Below are 8,908 nucleotides of genomic sequence, written 5' to 3'. Positions count from 1 at the left end.
TGGTACAGCTGCTTACTGCAAATGTCCACTTACGTCTCTTCGCTCTCATAGTGAATGAAAGCAGCAATTTGAGTGAAGTTCACTTCTGGTCGAGTGTTTTTTGTGACGATACCGAGACAGACAACAATGTCGTTTCAGCGCAGTTCATTCGGCAAAGTGTCACTTGATATTACAAGTCGTACATTCAAAACGAATTTGATAAAGATAGACTGATATTGTTGATTTGAAATAATTGGTGTCGAACCTGATATTGCTCCACATCGTACATAGTACAAGAAAGCGAGATTGGATGGACAGAGCGTTCTGAAAGGATGGCCGATCGGGTATATGGGAGCGGAATTTTACCCTGGTTGAACGTCTCCGTTATCTTTGGGTCTGATTCTCCCTCATGGATTTTCAGTGGTTCAAACCGGATGAGCCCCGTTGTGTCCCCATTTTCAATCAAAAATCACCAATTGGTTTCTCACATCTTTTCAGCGGTGCAGAAGGCAGGTTTGACTTGTCTCCAGCAGAGCATGTTTGAGCACCAGAGGACAGAATGCAGAGGGTTTGTCCACTTAACACACGTAGACGAAATGAAGATAATCTTTCAAGAAGTTTTACAGATTGAAGCCGGCACGTGAATTTATCCCAATTCAGGCGATCTCATGTGTGCAGAATGAAAAGGTAAAGGATGCTGCATTGGCCTGGAACCAAACCACTGGTATCCCACCGGCAGACGAGGGTTCCACCACTGAATCGCTAATGCACACACAGCTGCAGGTTTCACGTGTAGCGTGTGATATATGTCTTGAATATACAGTCTTCAAAGCTCCTGTGCAGCCTGCTTTTACAGCCGCGCGGTACCTGTGGGTTAACGAGCGAATGAGGCAAGGCATGGACTTCAAAATTCACTGGGCGTTCGAAACCAACTCACACTCATAGTGCGAAATGCTCAAATAGATAAGAGCTGTAATTACCAGGCAGTGCTTCTCTCAGAGATAAAGAGATAATCCAGCCAAATGGTTACCTATAAGATTTCACGATATGGGATTTAATTTAAGTTGCACCTTAAATTCAGCTTAATCACCGAATGTGGAGATTTATACTATTATTTTCTTCGCGTGCTTCTCTCTACCTCTGTCTGCACTTCTTCTCTCTCTGTGTTTTCCCCTAATGGATTATCAGGCTTCCTTGAACGGCCAAGTCTGGATGGGACATGGCTGTCGGATCTTCAGTCAAATATCGTATTTCGACGGGATGATCTTTGCGATTTTCCGTCTCTGTTTTCGGAAAATATAAAGCCAGATGGGATTTCCCCTCCTCGGGTCCCGTCACCTGCGGGTAATGGGAATGAACCTGATCTATCACTCGGTCTTAATATCTGTATTCTCGTTGCTTAAGAATAAGATAACGGGGTTACAGCTATTTTCAGGTCACATTTTAGAAATTAACACATAACAGATTTATTCGAAAACTAGAAGCACGTGGGGTTAAAGGACCAGTGGTAATGCGGGCACGTAATTGGCTGAGGGATAGGAGACAGAGAGCAGTGGTGAACGGATGTTTTTCTGACTGGGGAGAAATATGCAGTGGGATCCCCCAGGGGTCGGTATTGGAACTATTGCTTTTCTCGTTACGTATAAATGACTTGGATGTGGGAATAGGGAGTACAATTTCGAAGTTTGCGGATGTTACAAAACTTGACAAAGTAGGAAATAGTGAGGAAGATAGTAGCAGTCTTCAGGAGGACATGGACAGAATGGTGAAATGGGCAGTCACTTGACAAATTTAATGCAGATCAGTGTGAAGTGATGCACTTTTGGAAGACGAATATGGAGAGGCAGAAAAATCTAAACGGAACAATTTATGGGGGGGGGGGGGCGGCGCGGTGGGTGGGTGCAAGAGTAAAGGGTCCTGGACGTGCATGTTCAGAAATCAGTGCAAGTTAATAAGGCGGTTTACAAAGCATATGGGATACTTTGCTTTGCAAATAGGGGCATTGAATACCAAAAAAAGGAAGTCATACTAATCCTTACAAATCAGTGTTTCGGCCTCATCTGGAGTATATTGTACGGTTCTGGGCACGACACTTTAGGATGAAAAGGCATTGAAGGGGATTCAGAGCAGGTTGACCTGGCTGATAACAGGGATGAGGGACTTCAGTTATGTTGTGAGATTGGAGAAGCACGGTGTGAGGACAACACAGTGTGCTGAGAGTTCGGTAAGTGTGGGAGTTTGGTGAAGTGGGGGAAGGAGGTGCTGCTTTGCCTTGCTTTTCCTGCAGAGCGGTAGTGGACCTGAGAGTAGAAGACTGAGATTGTGGAATAAAAGCAGCAGCAGACCTGCACCAAGAGACAACTACTGTGCGACATCACAGGGACTTAACTCCTGGACCTAAGATAAATAAGAAACAAAAAATAATCCAAGTGGGACGTCACCAAGGAAGAGGTAAGTGATTGGCTGGTGAGTATTTTCCTGCTGAATTTGTCTGAGGTTAGAGTTTGTGGATTCTAGGGTCTCTGTTGTGTAGTGGGGGACTGCTGTTCAGCAAGGGCCCTTGAGTATACCTTTTTAATTGAAGTGAAATTGGTGGGATTCATTTAATTTGAATTAATTAGTTAAAGGGTAAGTCATGTCAGGACAGCCCAGCCCCGTGTTATGCTCTTCCTGCTATATGTGGGAAATCAGGGACCCTTCCGGTGTCCCTGACGACCATGTGTGCGGGAAATGTAACCAGCTGCAGCTACTGACAAACCGCATTGCGGCACTGGAGCTGCGGATGGATTCATTATGGAGCATTCGCGATGCTGAGAACGTCGTGGATAGCACGTTTCGTGAGATGGTCACACCGCAGGTAAAGGTTGCACAGGCAGGAAGTAATTGGGTGACCACCAGGCAGAGTAAGAAGAGCAGGCAGGCAGTGCAGGGGTCCCCTGTGGCCGTCCCCCTCTCAAACAAATATACCGCTTTGGATATTGTTGATGGGGATGACTTATCAGGGGAAGGCAGCAGCAGCCAACTTCCTGGCACCAGGGGTAGCTCTGCTGGACAGGCTGGGAGGAAAAAGAGTGGAAGAGCTATAGTGGTAGGGGATTCTATCGTAAGGGGAACAGACTGGCGTTTCTGTGGCCGTAAACGTGACTCCAGGGTGGTTTGTTGCCTCCCTGATGCCAGGGTCATGGATGTCACTGAGCGGCTACAGGGCATTCTCAAGGGGGAGGGTGAGCAGGCAGAGGTCGTGGTCCACATTGGGACCAACGACATAGGTAGGAAGGGAGATGAGGTCCTGCATCAAGAATTTAGGGAGCTAGGTAGCAGATTAAAGAGGAGGACCTCAAAGGTTGTAATCTCTGGATTACTCCCAGTGCCACGGGCTAGTGAGTATAGAAATAGGAGGATAGAACAGATGAATGCGTGGCTAAAGAGTTGGTGCAGGAGGGAGGGTTTCAGTATCCTGGATCACTGGGCCTGCTTCTGGGGAAGGTGGGACTTGTACAAGTCGGACGGGTTGCACCTGAACCAGAGCGGGACAAATATCCTTGCGGGGAGGTTTGCTAGCACTGTTGGGGGGGGGGGTGGGGGTTAAACTAACTTGGCAGGGGGATGGGATACAGAGTGGACCTACAATAGGGGGTGATGTGCAGCCAAATATAGAGAAAAAAGCAAGTCAGCTTGGAAGACAGGGCAAATATGTGAGGGCAAGGCTGGATGGCATCTATTTTAATGCAAGGAGTCTTGCGAATAAGGTGGATGAACTGAAGGTGTTGATAAACACATGGGAGTATGATATTGTTGCTGTCACAGAGACATGGTTGAGGGAGGGGCAAGACTGGCAGCTCAATATTCCGGGGTACAGAATCTTCAGGCGAGACAGAGGGGGAGGTATAAGAGGAGGGGGGTCTCAATATTAATTAAAGAATCAATTACTGCCATAAGGAGGGATGATATATTAGCAGGTTCCTCTAATGAGGCCATATGGGTGGAGCTTAAAAACAAAAAGGGGGCAAGCACTTTGATGGGAGTGTACTATAGGCCCCCAAACAGTCAGGGGGAGATAGAGGAACAGATATGTAGGCAAATCTCAGAAAATTGTGCAAATAATAGGGTAATAATAGTGGGGGATTTCAACTTCCCCAATATTAACTGGGATACTCAGAGTGTAAAAGGCTTAGAGGGTACAAAATTCTTAACGTGCATCCAGGAGAGCTTTTTGAGCCAGCATGTAGAAAGTCCAACAAGAGAGGGGGCGGTACTGGACCTAATTCTAGGGAATGTGGCCGGCCAAGTGGAAGAAGTGCTAGTAGGTGAGCACTTTGGTGACAGTGACCATAATTCGGTGAGATTTAAGGTGGTCATGGAAAAGGACAGGGAGGGGCCGGAAATAAAGGTTCTAAATTGGGGGAAGGCCGATTTTAATAGGATAAGGCAGGATCTGGCCAAAATGGACTGGGATCGGCAGCTTGTAGGAAAATCCGCATCGGAGCAATGGGAGTCTTTCAGAAGGGAGATTGAGACCATACAATGGCAACATGTTCCCGTAAAGGTCAAGGGTGGTTCCAAGAACTCCAGGGAACCTTGGATGTCAGGGGATATACGAGAATGGATCAAGAAAAAAAGGAGGGCTTTTGGCAGATACAAAAGGCTAAAGACGGAGGAAGCCCTAGAGGAGTACAAAAAGTGCAGGGGGATAATTAAAAAAGAAATTAGGAGATCAAGGAGTGGCCATGAAATAACACTGGCGAGCAAAATAAAGGACAATCCTAAGATGTTTTATAAGTATATTAAGGGTAAGAGGATAACTAGGGAAAAAATAGGGCCCATTAGGGACAAAAATGGCAATCTGTGTGTGGAGCCGGCAGATGCAGCAGGGGTTCTAAATGAATTTTTTGCATCTGTTTTCACTATGGAGAAGGACGATGTAGACATAGAAATACGGCAGGGGGACTGTGATATACTCGAACATCGAGCGGGAGGAGGTATTGGCGGTTTTAGCAGGCCTAAAAATGGATAAATCCCCAGGCCCGGACGAAATGTATCCCAGGCTGCTGTGTGAGGCAAAGGAGGAGATTGCGGGGGCTCTGACACATATATTCAGAACCTCTCTGGCCACAGGGGACGTGCCAGAGGACTGGAGAACCGCTAATGTAGTACCATTATTCAAGAAGGGGAGTAGGGAAAAACCGGGGAACTACAGGCCAGTGAGCCTAACATCAGTGGTAGGAAAATTATTGGAAAAAATTCTGAAGGACAGAATTAGTCTCCACTTGGAGAAGCAAGGATTAATCAGGGATAGTCAACATGGCTTTGTCAAGGGAAGATCATGTCTGACTAATTTGATTTAATTTTTTGAGGGGGTGACTAGGCGTGTGGATGAGGGTAACGCAGTGGATGTGGTATACATGGATTTCAGTAAGGCCTTCGATAAAGTCCCCCACAGGAGACTGGTCAAGAAGGTACGAGCCCATGGAATCCAGGGTGCCTTGGCACTTTGGATACAAAACTGGATTAGTGGCAGAAGGCAGAGGGTGATGGTCGAAGGTTGTTTTTGTGACTGGAAGCCTGTGGCCAGTGGGGTACCACAGGGATCGGTGCTGGGTCCCTTGCTGTTTGTGGTCTACATTAATGACTTGGATATGAATGTAAAAGGTATGATCAGTAAGTTCGCTGATGATACAAAAATTGGTAGGGTGGTAAATAGCGAGGAGGATAGCCTCAGTCTGCAGGACGATATAGATGGGTTGGTCAGATGGGCGGAACAGTGGCAAATGGAATTTAACCCGGAAAAGTGCGAGGTGATGCACTTTGGAGGGATTAACAAGGCAAGGGAATACACAATGAATGGGAGGACCCAAGGCAAGACAGAGGGTCAGAGGGATCTTGGTGTGCAAGTTCACAGATCCCTGAAGGCGGCGGAACAGGTAGATAAGGTGGTAAAGAAGGCATATGGGATACTTGCCTTTATTAGCCGAGGCATAGAATATAAGAGCAAGGAGGTTATGATGGAGCTGTATAAAACACTGGTTAGGCCACAGCTGGAGTACTGTGTGCAGTTCTGGTCGCCACACTACAGGAAGGATGTGATCGCTTTGGAGAGGGTGCAGAGGAGATTCACCAGGATGTTACCAGGGCTGGAGCGCTTCAGCTATGAAGAGAGACTGGGATGATTGGGTTTGTTTTCCTTGGAGGAGGCTGAGGGGGGACATGATTGAGGTGTACAAAATTATGAGGGGCACAGATAGGATGGATACTAAGGAGCTTTTTCCCTTCGTTGAGGGTTCTATAACAAGGGGATATAGATTCAAGGTAAAAGGCGGGAGGTTTAGAGGGGATTTGAGAAAGAACTTTTTCACCCAGAGGGTGGTTGGAGTCTGGAACTCACTGCCTGAAAGGGTTGTGGAGGCAGGAACCCTCACAACATTCAAGAAGCATTTGGATGAGCACTTGAAATGCCATAGCATACAAGGCTACGGACCAAATGCTGGAATATGGGATTTGAGTAGACAGGGCTTGATGGCCGGCGCGGACACGATGGGCCGAAGGGCCTCTATCCGTGCTGTATAACTCTATGACTCTATGACTCTATGATTTGCCCAGCAGGAAACAGAAATCATTCTCTTCAACTGTACTCGCCCGAAGGAAAAGGGAACAAACAAAACTGCTCGGTTCTTTGTTTTAGCTTCTTCTGCTGGTTTACGTTCACTCACCGAGAAAGTGACAGAGAGAGAGACTGAGAGATTGGATTGGCTTTTTCACTTTGTAGTCGATTATACTTTGTACTTATTGTAAGAGACGGTTCCATCCCAATTGTCAAGTGCCTGATATTCTCATTAATACTATGATGTGTTCAAAATGAGTTTCTACTAATTTTACAAAAGCTGAACAGCGAAAACTGCTCTGAAACGAGTTTCGCTTCGCAACTTTTAATGGAGATTGGTTGCTGGTTGTAACTAAAGTAGTTTGTAAAATCAGCCCTCTGGAACAGTATCCTTGAAACGTGTTTCGGAGACATTGTATGAGAGGTCCGTCTGTACAACGAAGGAGCACTTCCGCACTGCAGTTCTGGAATCCTTTCCTTGTTGACTCCGAAACTAATACAAATATTATTTTGTGAAATGTTATTTTGTTGCTTAACTCACAAATTGGGTAAATATCACATCGGAGGCTGAGGACAATAAAGGACCCGACGAAACAGGCACTTTGAGCAGCGAAGCCACGGAGCCAAATCAAGCTGCAAATTCACCATCTCCTCTCACTGATCCCTGTCAGATGCTCGCCACTGTGTGTTGGAGTTTGAGGCCGTTTGGTTCATTTCGATTGCTCTTGTCTGTTTCGCTGTGTTTATCTGTGTCAACCTGTCGGTTGATGCTGAATGAAAAATGAAATAAAACACACTATCACCACATGGGCCAGTGGCGCAATGGATAACGCGTCTGACTACGGATCAGAAGATTGTAGGTTCGACTCCTACCTGGCTCGGGTTCGTGCAATTTTATCTCTGACACTGGGGAACTGAGAATCAAATTTCGTAATAAGATATTGTTTCTTGCAAAGCAGCAAAGAAAACATTCCATCTTAAAAGATTTATGTTCAGTTAAAAAAGAAACTGTGGCCACAACGTGATTCCAACAAGCCGCCATTTCAGTTGATGTCAGACACACGAACATTGCAGCACGAGGTGGAGACACCGCGCTGATGACCTTCATTTGTTTCCGGGCCTTTCAGAAACTTCGTGCGACACAAGAGCTTTCCAACCCCCGTGAGCTCCTGGACGCGGAGGCGTCTGTTGAAATCAGCATTCACCGGCAGGACCGCTATTCTGCTCTCTTTGCCGGTCTGCAGGAAATCCGATGCTGAAAAACACAAATCAGGACGGACAGTCCTGGGAAAACAGTTAAACTTTCAGTGTTCAGACTTTGATGAGAACTATAAACAAGACTTTGGGTACATATAAAGTGGGTGTGGTGTAGCAGTGCGCTGTTCTTTTATAAACAGTGGGAGTGTAGATATGAGTCTGATGTTATATATGAACTATGGGTGTGTATATATGAGTGTGATATTTATATCTGAACTGTGGATGTGCATATCTGAGTGCGATATTTATATCTGAACTGTGGGAGTGCAGATATGAGTGCGATGTTTATATATGAACTGACGTGTATATGAGTGCGATGTTTATACATGAAGTGCGGAATGACCGGGAGGGGCAATTCCTCCCGGGGTTACATGTTCTTCCAACATAAGGACACAAAGTTCAATTAACAGTGGGAAGGAAATCGCTCAGTTGGGAGGGTATTAGACTAAAGGTCTAATACCCTCCCAACTCTCGTGTTTCGGCAGTTTGAGTTATTTAGTTTCTGCTTCTTTGAATCCTAGAATCATAGAATGGTTTCAGCACGGAAGGAGACCATCCGGCACGTCGGGTCCGTGCTGGCCCTCTGCAAGAGCATTCCAGCTCGTCACACTCCCCCGCAGTTTCCCCGTAGCCCAGCACCTTTTCCCTTCAAGTACTTATCGAGTTCCATTTTGAAAGCCACGATTGAATTTGCCTCCAGCACTCACTCAGGCAGTGAATTCCAGATCTTAACCACTCGCTGTGTAAAACCGTTTACCTCATGTCGACTTTGATTCTTTTGCAATCACCATAAATCTTTGTCCTCTGGTTCTTGACTCTTCCGCCCATGGGAGCAGTTTCTCTCTATCTACCCTGTCTGGACTCTTCATGATTTTAAATACATCGACGAAATCTCCTCTCAACATTCTCTGTTCTAAGGAGAACAACCCCAGCTTCTCCAGTCCGCCCACGGAACTGAAGTCCTTCATCCCTACAACCATTCTATTAAATCTCTTCTGCACCCTCTCTAAGGCCTTCAGAGCCTTCCCAAAGTGCAGTGCCCAGAACTGGACACAATACTGCAGTTGTGGCCGA

The 8,908-nt window shown here is 46.2% G+C and overlaps 1 non-coding gene across 1 annotated transcript; it reads left to right on the top strand.

Annotated features, from left to right (window-relative positions):
- Positions 1–7,385: 7,385 nt before the first annotated feature.
- trnar-acg (transfer RNA arginine (anticodon ACG)) lies at positions 7,386–7,458 on the top strand. The gene has a single exon. It is a non-coding gene; the product is annotated as a tRNA-Arg (tRNA).
- Positions 7,459–8,908: the final 1,450 nt, after the last annotated feature.

The sequence above is a fragment of the Heptranchias perlo genome, chromosome 20 (genome assembly GCF_035084215.1).
Source record: "Heptranchias perlo isolate sHepPer1 chromosome 20, sHepPer1.hap1, whole genome shotgun sequence".
Taxonomy (NCBI): domain Eukaryota; kingdom Metazoa; phylum Chordata; class Chondrichthyes; order Hexanchiformes; family Hexanchidae; genus Heptranchias; species Heptranchias perlo.
The sequence above is the reverse complement of the archived record's forward strand: the minus strand, read 5'-3'. Positions and strand labels throughout refer to the sequence as shown.